The sequence below is a fragment of the Nylanderia fulva genome, unplaced genomic scaffold (genome assembly GCF_048542155.1).
Source record: "Nylanderia fulva isolate GAGA-0341 unplaced genomic scaffold, ASM4854215v1 Scaffold372, whole genome shotgun sequence".
Lineage (NCBI taxonomy): Eukaryota > Metazoa > Arthropoda > Insecta > Hymenoptera > Formicidae > Nylanderia > Nylanderia fulva.
Window position 1 is genome coordinate 95,386 of NW_028190447.1, and position 11,928 is coordinate 107,313.

Here is an 11,928-nt window from a genome sequence, read left to right on the forward strand (position 1 = left end):
CAATAAATCTTCCAAATAGCGATATTTCGGCTGTTGCAGCGTTTTTGAGTACACGTACACGTTCTCGAAACGCACACCGTGCGGACTTTCCAGCAGGTTATCAACACTTTGGTTTTACCGCGTTTGAGGGCCGCAAACGATCGCGCGTATAGTTGTCGGTTGCACGTACCGTGTTTGCGCACACCTTTGTTCACGCTGCGCGTTACTCTGTCGTGTAATATCACTCGTATCGTCAGAGGTTGTTGCACAAATTTCATTTTCCACTCCCGATTTGACCTCCTACGTCCGCCTATTTATACTGGGGGACTCGCGCTTTGCTCAGTAATGTTAGAGATTGAAACGGATGTCAACGAATAGGCACAGGTGTATTAAACGTGCGAAAACGCACTTCCGGTCGGTTTCATTCCCCGGGCTATCAATTTTGCGGCCCGGGAACTCGTTTGGAAAAGCGCTGATCACTTGGGGTGCACGCTGTGTCCAACCTTCCAGTTTCTTAGTTTACTGGCCAGACCTTCCGGGACGAGTGTAACGTTATATTCGACTGTCCCCTTTCCGTCGAATACGTATTAGGGTTATTTTGGCTTATTCATTATGCAGAGTTGTGGACAGATGAATTCTTCCAGCTCCTTCCCTCTCTCGTCCTGTGGGTGTTCGGAGAACCACCAGTCCGACCTGGCATTTGCGTCCATGAGTTACTATAATATTGCACCCAGAGAGTTTTTTGTAGGATATTGTCTAGGTCATCTAAGAACGGTTTATTTCTAAAGAGAATTGGCAATACATGTTAATAATTAAAGCTGTTCCTGTCCCGCGCAAGCCTGGAAGCACATGATATGTTCGTTTTCCATACTTGTGTTTTGGAAGACGTCCATTTTTCTTCTCTTACCACCGCGGCGACCCATGCGTCTTTTTTGTCAGGTTGAATGATCCTTAGCCCGGCGCAGAATATCCTCTTACTCTCCCCTTATAAGAGTAAGTGTTCCTGTATACATGAGGATGTCAAGTTTTGTTCGTTAAATATTAGTTCCAGGTTTACTGCTGCTGCTCGCGATCTTTGCGCATTTATATGGGCTATCTTTATTCCCATGTACGCCGGTCTGAAGACCCCCTTGGTGGCAGCGAATAGGAGGAAACATCATCAGCATAAGCGATAGCTGTTTATACGATGCTCTCCCAGCTGGTATCCGACGTCGGCAGGTATGGATCTTCATGATCACATCTACCACCAGGCAAAATAGCACCGGTGACAGTGGATCCCCTGCCTGACGCCTCTGCCCGCTTTAGAGAGCTCTGACCTGACACCGCGCACTTCAAACACCGTGCTGCTGTTCGCATAAATGCGCCCGATATAATCGATAAGGCCGTGAGGCAAGCCCAAGCCAGCCAAGGAATTAGTGATCGCCCCATGGCTGACACTATCAAAGGCCTTCGCGAAGTCCAGCGAAGCAACGTGTAGTTCTCGACGACGGGACCTGGCGTCCATTAGCAAGGACGCAAGGACGGCGACATTTTCGCCGCACCCATCGTCGAAACAGCGCTGCGAAGATCTACAAGCTTGGACTCGCGAAGCCTCTGGGCCAAGATTTATGCAGATGCCTCACAGCCACGAGGTAATGGAGATCGGACGGAAATCGCCCGGAAAGAGCACACTCACCCCTCTGGGTATGAACACCGTCCGACTCACCAGCATGGATACTGGGAATCCTCCGCAATGCAGCACGATGTTGAAGAGGAGAGCTTTGATGGACGCTGGCATCGCTCTCCATAAGCGTACGCTAATGCCGTCCAATCCGGGAGCCGAGTTGAGGGGGCAAGTTGATGGCTGCCACCTCCTCGCAGGAGATCGTGCCCACGTGCCACCCAGCTCACGCTTTGATGGAACTCGCGGAGCCGGAGCGACAGGCACGGAAGCCTGCGCAACAAACGGGCCCCAATGCGCAGACATACGTGCACATCCGGAACCACGCTTGCATGGTCGGCCCCATCCAAGATCTCCTTGGCCACACGCGACATGTCGAGCGGAAGAGGCGCTGCACGCGCGCATACTCCGCCCGTCGTCGCGCTTTCTTGCCCGGTTGCAGCAAAGCGACGCATAGGCGGTCGCAAACGAGAAAACAGTCGGAGGGAATACGCCAGTGATCCACGGCCGACGGCATCAACACTCCGCTGGCTCCTCCAGCACTCCTAACCCAAATCTGAGTCAGGACGCGGAACTCCATCCCTGGATGGCTTCCACGACTGGGACTAATGCTCGAATAGCGCCGGCAAATGTGCCATACGCATCGCCCCAGCCGGGAGAAGATGTGAAAGCGGGGCGAGCCTGGTGACCCACGCGGAGAGATGGCTGACGCTGAGGGGAGGCGCAAGGACTGGATCCACCAGCGGAAAGAAAAGAACTATCTCCCGACGTGGCGGACAGATCCTCCAGAGCGGGGCCAACAAGGCGTCGGTACCCACCGTTTTTCCGCATACCCTTGATAGCATCAAGGGAGCGGTTCGAAACAACGGTGAGCAGATGTTGGTTGATAAACCGAAACGCCTCGATAAACCGCCAAGGCCTCTTCCCTCGCCATCATGCGCTGTTCTTCAGCGCTCCACTGGCGCTTCACCCTCTCGACGTTAATTTCCTCGTTGTATATGGCCTCGTGCGCCCGACGCGATGAAGACCGAGTCCGTTCTTGGTGCTGAACGCGCGATTGCATGAGGGCACGGGTACGGCAAGGCATTCGGGGACTTAGGGCAGGGACAGCCGAGGGCGGTCTGTCGACGACGAGCCCGCAGCGGGAGGCTGTCGCGAAGGACAGGGCTGGGTTCAGGAGAGGAGGACGAATGCACGACAGGACCGGCGGCCCGAGGCTGCCGCCAGGGAGAATATCCTTTTCCTTTGACAGTGCCTGTCGTATGTCGGCTCGAGGGGCTGGGCAACCCCACGAACCCAAGCGAGGCGCAAGCGCCCCGCCAAGCCAGAGCCCCGTTGGGCCGCCGGTCGAAATTTTCGCCAGCGTTGCCCGACTCTCACCACGAGGAGGTGGGATGGCACATGGATCCGCCGGTCGCCCGGACGGAGTCCTTAAAAGAGTCATAGTTACTCCCGCCGTTTACCCGCGCTTGCTTGAATTTCTTCACGTTGACATTCAGAGCACTGGGCAGAAATCACATTGCGTCAACACCCGCGAGGGCCATCGCAATGCTTTGCTTTAATTTGTAACGGGGCTCCTTTCCCGACGCCACGGATCGGCTCGTCGGTGCCAGGATTCGGGAAGAGGGGGGAGACTCAGGTTCGCAATAACCACGCCAATCGTTCTGGTAAAAACAGAGTTTATTGAAGCCGCCCTGCAAGAGTTGGCTTATTATCTAGTCTACGCGTACAGAGGAGAATCGCAGGAAGTGCGGACCGCGACCAACTAATACGGACGCGGACACGATTTATAACTAAGGAATACAAGGAATGCAACGGACGAAGCGTGACCAAGTCATACGGACATGGACACGCCTTGGAACTAAGGTTTACAAATGATAACGCGACGGACGAAACGCGACCAAATCATACGGACGCGGACACGTCTTATAACTAAGGTTTACAAATGATAACGCGACGGACGAAATTTCGCGACCAAATCATACGGACGCGGGCACGATTATAAACTAAAGGTTTACCAAACTAATAACGCGACGGACGAAACGCGCCCAAATCATACGGACGCGGACACGTCTTATAACTAAGGTTTACAAATGATAACGCGACGGACGACCGAAACGCTGACCCAAATCATACGGACGCGGGACACGACTTAAAACTAAGGTTTTACAAATTAATAACGCGACGGACGAAACGCGACCAAATCATACGGACGCGGACACGACTTATAACTAAGATAGTAGCGTGGCGGACGAAATTTACCCAACGCGGCGTGGATACGAGCGCCCTAAAAGGGCGAGCTCCGTAAACCGCCTTGGATTCGGGCGCCCTGAGAAGGGCGAGCTCCGCAAGATGTCGGTGGCTCTCGGAGGATCCGGTGACCGAGGAAACTCGGCCTGCCCGACGAGAACGCTCGTCGACCGGGGCGATGTTCGGAGAGGATCCGGAGACCGAGAATGCTCGGCCTGCCCGACGAGAACGCTCGTCGACCGGGGTGCTGTTCGGAGAGGATCCGGTGACCGAGGACGCTCGGCCTACCCGACGAGAACGCTCGTCGACCGGGGTGATGTTCGGAGAGGATCCGGAGACCGAGAATGCTCGGCCTGCCCGACGAGAACGCTCGTCGACCGGGGTGTTGTTCGGAGAGGATCCGGTGACCGAGGACGCTCGGCCTGCCCGACGAGAACGCTCGTCGACCGGGGTGCTGTTCGGAGAGGATCCGGTGACCGAGGACGCTCGGCCTGCCCGACGAGAACGCTCGTCGGCCGGGGTGATGTTCGGCGAGGATCCGGAGACCGAGAATGCTCGGCCTGCCCGACGAGAACGCTCGTCGACCGGGGTGCTGTTCGGAGAGGATCCGGTGACCGAGGACGCTCGGCCTACCCGACGAGAACGCTCGTCGGCCGGGGTGATGTTCGGAGAGGATCCGGTGACCGAGGACGCTCGGCCTACCCGACGAGAACGCTCGTCGACCGGGGTGATGTTTGGAGAGGATCCGGAGACCGAGAATGCTCGGCCTGCCCGACGAGAACGCTCGTCGACCGGGGTGTTGTTCGGAGAGGATCCGGTGACCGAGGACGCTCGGCCTGCCCGACGAGAACGCTCGTCGACCGGGGTGCTGTTCGGAGAGGATCCGGTGACCGAGGACGCTCGGCCTGCCCGACGAGAACGCTCGTCGGCCGGGGTGATGTTCGGCGAGGATCCGGAGACCGAGAATGCTCGGCCTGCCCGACGAGAACGCTCGTCGACCGGGGTGCTGTTCGGAGAGGATCCGGTGACCGAGGACGCTCGGCCTACCCGACGAGAACGCTCGTCGGCCGGGGTGATGTTCGGAGAGGATCCGGTGACCGAGGACGCTCGGCCTGCCCGACGAGAACGCTCGTCGACCGGGGTGATGTTCGGAGAGGATCCGGAGACCGAGAATGCTCGGCCTGCCCGACGAGAACGCTCGTCGACCGGGGTGCTGTTCGGAGAGGATCCGGTGACCGAGGACGCTCGGCCTACCCGACGAGAACGCTCGTCGGCCGGGGTGATGTTCGGAGGTGAGGAGTGGTCCTTGAGTACGCTCAAGACCAGGACGGGACTGGTGTCGAAGTCTCGGCTGCGCCGCTTTATATACCCGGTCGGTCAGCCCCTCCAACTAACTTGGAGGTGGGGCGGTCCATGTCGGGTTGGGGCCGCAAAGGGCAAAAATTCCCACGTGTTCGATGTGTGGTGGCCCCGACAGGGCCGTTTATATGAGCGCGGGCGGACGTGTCGGCCTCGTGCTTGCGCGGCTTCTAGTGACGACAAACGGTCGTCACAAATTAGACAGTCGGATTCCCCTAGTCCGTGCCAGTTCTGAGCTGAGCGTTGAATGGCGGCCCGAAGAGGACGACCACGACGGCTCGTCGCCGCCACGGAAGCCTCGCAGCAAGGAGATCCGCGGGAGGCCAAGGCACGGGGACCGAGCTCGGATCCCGGGACCGGCGCGAGAACGCCGACCGTTCACCTCGCCCAGGCCCGGCCACGTCAGCCAGACCCGCTTCCCGACCAAGCCCGACACGCCCCGCTCCTCAGAGCCAATCCTTATTCCGAAGTTACGGATCCAATTTGCCGACTTCCCTTACCTACATTATTCTATCGACTAGAGGCTCTTTACCTTAGAGACCTGCTGCGGATATGGGGTACGAACCGGCGCGACACCTCCACGTGGCCCTCTCCTGGATTTCAAGGTCCGATGGGAAGATCCGGACACCGCCGCAACTGCGGTGCTCTTCGCGTTCCAAAACCCTATCTCCCTGCTAGAGGTTTCCAGGGAACTCGAACTGCTTATACAGAAAAGAAAACTCTTCCCGGATCTCCCGACGGCGTCTCCCAGGTCATTTGGGTTACCCCGACGACCACTCTTACGAGGGCCCGAATTGTATGCGGTTCCGCTGCCGGGTTCCGGAAATAGGAACCGGAATTCCCTTGCGCCCGACGGGCGTGTGTCTTTCGTATAATATTTATTATTATTTCTCGACACTCGAGTATATTGTACGCCGTCATTGACATAGGATTTCTCCTAGGGCTTAGGATCGACTGACTCGTGTGCAACGGCTGTTCACACGAAACCCTTCTCCACGTCAGTCCCTCCAGGGCCTCGCTGGAGTATTGCTACTACCACCAAGATCTGCACCGACGGCGGCTCCAGGCAGGCTCGCGCCCAGACCCTTCTGCGCTCACCGTCGCGACCTCCTACTCGTCAGGGCTTCGTGAACGACGCGAGAGAAGACTAACGCCCCGCTCCCGGTTTGCCGCCCCACTTGCCGCTGACGGCAGAGTATAGGCTCGACGCTTCAGCGCCATCCATTTTCAGGGCTAGTTGCTTCGGCAGGTGAGTTGTTACACACTCCTTAGCGGATTCCGACTTCCATGGCCACCGTCCTGCTGTCTTAAGCAACCAACGCCTTTCATGGTGTCCCATGAGCGTCGAGTTGGGCGCCTTAACTCTGCGTTTGGTTCATCCCACAGCGCCAGTTCTGCTTACCAAAAATGGCCCACTTGGCACTCTGATCCGAAAGATGCTCGTGGCTTCATAATTCAAGAAAGCCAGAGATCTCACCCATTTAAAGTTTGAGAATAGGTTGAGGTCGCTTCGGCCCCAAGGCCTCTAATCATTCGCTTTACCAGATGAGACTCGCGCGCGTTCCGTGCGAACGGCCGAGTGCCAGCTATCCTGAGGGAAACTTCGGAGGGAACAGCTACTAGATGGTTCGATTAGTCTTTCGCCCCTATACCCAGTTCCGACGATCGATTTGCACGCAGAATCGCTACGGACCTCCATCAGGGTTTCCCCTGACTTCGTCCTGACCAGGCATAGTTCACCATCTTTCGGGTCCCAACGTGTACGCTCTGGGTGCGCCTCTTCTCGCGATGAGAACGAGACGCCCCGGGAGTGCGAGGGCCGCATCGCGACGCGGCCCATCCTCCCTAGGTCGACGGCCAGGGCCGACCTTCACTTTCATTACGCCTTTAGGTCTCGCGACAAGTCCCAATGACTCGCGTACATGTTAGACTCCTTGGTCCGTGTTTCAAGACGGGTCCTAAGAGTACCCAAAGCAAGTAGCGTCGCCGACCGGTATCGGTCTCCCGCGAGACCGCGGGAGACGTTCGCAGGCCTGTCGAAGGTGTACCGTACTGTACCAACAGCGGGCCAGGACCGGGGACGGCGCGAAGTCCGTAACCTCCGAGTACCGTGGCGCGCGCTTGCGACGGTCTCGACGCACCGTGAATAGTGCGGCCTGATACCTTGCGCGTACCGCCGAGCAGCCGGCCGGGCGACGAGGGTTTGTCGGCGTGCCGTTTTACCGGCGACGCGACAGACACCGCACCCGGGCCGTAGACCGACACCCAGCGGGTCGCGACGTTCTACTTGGGGAGAAGTGCACGACGACGAGCGCCGGACATCGGCGCACGGTAGCGTGCCCGCGCGCGAGCCGCAAGGACTCCGCGGGACATCGCCGACCGACGCGAAGCCAGCGCCGCTGACGATGAATCTCCCCGTTCGATCTTTTGGGTTTCTTAGGTTTACCCCTGAACGGTTTCACGTACTCTTGAACTCTCTCTTCAAAGTTCTTTTCAACTTTCCCTCACGGTACTTGTTCGCTATCGGTCTCGTGGTCGTATTTAGCCTTAGATGGAGTTTACCACCCACTTAGAGCTGCACTCTCAAGCAACCCGACTCTAAGGAGAGATCCTCCCGAGGCGCGCACCGGTCGCTACGGCCTGGCACCCTCTACGGGTAAGTGGCCCCATTCAAGATGGACTTGGACGCGACGCGGCACCTCGGGATAAGCGGATCCTCCCAAACACCACATTTCCCTGCGGCGGAACCGCGGGATTCGGTGCTGGGCTCTTTCCTGTTCGCTCGCCGCTACTAAGGAAATCCTGGTTAGTTTCTTTTCCTCCGCTTAATAATATGCTTAAATTCAGGCGGTAATCTCGCCTGCTCTGAGGTCGTCGCATAGTGAGTTTTCGTAGCCGTTTGCCTCCTCCGCGTCGCTCATCGTCGTCTCTCCTCTATAATATATATTATAAGAGGGAGAGAGAGAGAGAGCGTCGAACGAGAGAGCAGCAGCGGCAGCACACGAAATACGCGAGAAGGCAAATCGCCGGGGCGCTAACCGCACACACACTCGTTGGTGTAATGGAGACGATATATCGCGGGGTTCGAGAATTCTCGGCTCTCCCTTCTCTTTTATATACGAAATTCGGGCGGAATCGATTCGACGAGTACACGACGCGGCGCGCCGGTCCCCTTTTTTCGCTTTACGAAAATTTCGTGGACTCGGACACGCGGTCGGCTCGCGATTCAAAACCCTTCTCCGTAAAGAGGTAAAGGATTACGAATGCTCTCTCCGCCGGACGACGACGCGCCGTATATTTCTCCGTAATACCGTTATGTGTGCGGGCAAGGGCGCCTCGGCATAAGACGCGCGAGCGCTATCGCACCGAGAGACGCGGCACAGAGTGCGAGAGCAGTCCGGTCAGTCTGTGTGATGTACGGAGAGGAGAACGGTGAGACAAGCGCTACCTACTTTCGGGAGACAACGACGCACGCGCCGCTCTAGGGAAAGCGGTGCATTCACCGTCTGACCCTTTTTTTGGCCGTTTGTTGCTCCCTTCGCGCGCGCTCTTACTCTCATCCCATTTCTCCTCGGCTCTCGCGTACACACACGACTTGGATACACAAACACGCTCCCCCTCTTAATTCGCGCAGCATTCTCTGGGCGCGCGTTCGCCAACGTTTTACACGCTTGTGCGCTTTCTCCTCCTCATTATTATTATTTCGGTGGTGTCATTTCAGACGACGCCAGGATTTGCACCGCGGCCGGTCGGCGCGGCACAGACACCTCGGGCGAACGTCCAACGATCGCTCGTACGCCCATTGTAAGCGTTGCACAGGGCACAGGCGACGCGCGCGCCATTCTCTGGTCGCCCGCGTCGTGGCCGTGCGCGCTTTTCGGACGCAAGCAGTTTAGGGGTACTAAAACGATCCCTCAGCCAGGCGTGGTCCGGGAATTGTATCCGTGGGACCGCAATGTGCGTTCGAAATGTCGATGTTCATGTGTCCCTGCAGTTCACAAGTTGACGCGCAATTAGCTGCGTTCTTCATCGACCCACGAGCCAAGTGATCCACCGTTCAGGGTAATCGTTCGAAATTTTTGCGTTCGCGAAGAAAACGCGCTCTCGTTCAACCATCGTGGTCTCTTCTCTCGGACGAGAGAGAGAGAATAATCGTGGTGGCCTCTTCGATCAGCCTGTCCGCGCGCGTCCTCGGACGCGCGCGGACCGCCGCCTCCCGCCAGGGAAGGCTACGGCACAAAGATAGAGTTGTGTGTTTCTCGTTCGGAGCGTCTCTCCCGCAACGGGAGAGCCGGGGCGGAAGCTCTTTGAAGAAACCGTCGGACCGACACAGTTGACAGATTGGTCGAAATATCATCGATCCCTTCTCTGTGTTATATATATATTATAATAATATATGGGGGTCCTCTCGCTCGGCACTCGCGGTTGCACACCGTGTGTTCTCGGCACGCTGACCGCTGCCCCGCGACAACGGGGAGGGCGCGCGTCGACGAACGTCGTGGGTGCTGCACACACGCGTGCGCGGGCATAGGTTACCACCGGTTCGCGTTAACGCCGAATCGACGCTCTGTGTGTGTGTGGCCGGAGAATGGCACACACACGAGCGTGATCGCGAAGCGTCTCGCTCCGAATCGTCGTCGAACACCGCCGGGCGCGCTGCTCTGCTTGCCGACTACTTTCGGTCAGAGAGGCGCGACGGCGTCCGTCGTTATATCAAAACACAACAACAAATTCCGTCAAATCCGTTATTTTCTTTTTCTCTAAAGCGCTTTTCAGCGCGTCCATTCAGTCGCCGACTGCTGCGAGCGCGCGTCTCTCCCATAAGAGAGGACTCTCGACGCAGAGCAGGACCTCCGGAACGTTAATGATCCTTCCGCAGGTTCACCTACGGAAACCTTGTTACGACTTTTACTTCCTCTAAATGATCAAGTTTGGTCATCTTCCCGGCAACATCGGCAATGCCGAGACATTGCCGCGCACCAGTCCGAAGACCTCACTAAATCATTCAATCGGTAGTAGCGACGGGCGGTGTGTACAAAGGGCAGGGACGTAATCAACGCGAGCTTATGACTCGCGCTTACTGGGAATTCCTCGTTCATGGGGAACAATTGCAAGCCCCAATCCCTAGCACGAAGGAGGTTCAGCGGGTTACCCGGGCCTTTCGGCCAGGGAACACACGCTGATTCCTTCAGTGTAGCGCGCGTGCGGCCCAGAACATCTAATGGCATCACAGACCTGTTATTGCTCAATCTCGTGCGGCTAGAAGCCGCCTGTCCCTCTAAGAAGATTTGTTTGTACGTTGGTAGTAAAAACCCGCCAGCCGAAGCCGGGGGGCCTTCGCGATACCATAAGGTACGCCTATTTAGCAGGCTAGAGTCTCGTTCGTTATCGGAATTAACCAGACAAATCGCTCCACCAACTAAGAACGGCCATGCACCACCACCCACCGAATCAAGAAAAAGCTATCAATCTGTCAATCCTTCCGGTGTCTGGGCCTGGTGAGGTTTCCCGTGTTGAGTCAAATTAAGCCGCAGGCTCCACTCCTGGTGGTGCCCTTCCGTCAATTCCTTTAAGTTTCAGCTTTGCAACCATACTTCCCCCGGAACCCAAAAGCTTTGGTTTCCCGGAAGCTGCCCGCCGAGTCATCGGAGGAACTTCGGCGGATCGCTAGCTGGCATCGTTTATGGTTAGAACTAGGGCGGTATCTGATCGCCTTCGAACCTCTAACTTTCGTTCTTGATTAATGAATGAGGGAGAGAATGAGAGCGTTGCGGAAGTGAGTGAGATAGCGTGTATGAGAGTAATTGGTGCGAGACTCCGTAAATTCCTGTTTACGGAGACGAACAAAATTTCAAAGAGTGCGAGTGAAAAAATACTGGACATTGTGGGAGAATATGAGGAACAGATGATGAAAATGTTGTGCAAAAATGAGAGAATACAGGGGAAACTGGATGAGTGTGTTACGTCCAGCAATTCACCTTGCGGTAAATCACCTTATGCACAAGTCGGTCTTCTCTCGCGTCTACCTCGGTTAAACGTTCGAGAAGCTGCTCTCTACTTTTTTAGGGCAACCTGCTAGGGCCGGCTATACCCTGGGATGCGAGAGCTTGAGATTCGATTGAGACAGTCGGATGGAGAAGCGCTGATCCTTCAGTGTAGCGCGCGTGCGGCCCAGACATCTAAGGGCTCACAGACTGTTATTGCTCAATCTCGTGCGGCTAGAAGCCGCCTGTCCCTTAAGAAGATTTGTTTGTACGTTGGTAGTAAAAACCCGCCAGCCGAAGCCGGGGCCTTCGCGATACCATAAGGTACGCCTATTAGCAGGCTAGAGTCTCGTTCGTTATCGGAATTAACCAGACAAATCGCTCCACCAACTAAGAACGGCCATGCACCACCACCCACGAATCAAAAAGAGCTATCAATCTGTCAATCCTTCGGTGTCTGGGCCTGGTGAGGTTTCCCGTGTTGAGTCAATTAAGCGCAGGCTCCACTCCTGGTGGTGCCCTCCGTCATCCTTAATTAGTTTTAACAACTTCCCCCGGACCCCAAAACTTGGTTTCCCGGGAACTGCCCCCCATCTCGGGGGAATTTGGGGTCGCTAGTGGGTGTTTTTGGGTTTGAACTGGGGGTATTGATCGCCTTCGAACCTCAACTTTTTTTGATTAAGAATGAGGGAGAAG

The 11,928-nt window shown here is 56.4% G+C and overlaps 1 non-coding gene and 2 pseudogenes across 1 annotated transcript; all 3 read right to left on the reverse strand.

The window, feature by feature from the left end:
• Window positions 1–5,763: 5,763 nt before the first annotated feature.
• Window positions 5,764–8,099, reverse strand: LOC146722081 (large subunit ribosomal RNA; annotated as a pseudogene).
• Window positions 8,100–9,156: 1,057 nt separating this feature from the next.
• Window positions 9,157–9,313, reverse strand: LOC146722082 (5.8S ribosomal RNA). Its single transcript, XR_014925355.1, has one exon. It is a non-coding gene; the product is annotated as a 5.8S ribosomal RNA (ribosomal RNA).
• Window positions 9,314–10,110: 797 nt separating this feature from the next.
• On the reverse strand, window positions 10,111–11,928 carry LOC146722083 (small subunit ribosomal RNA; annotated as a pseudogene; the record flags this gene model as incomplete).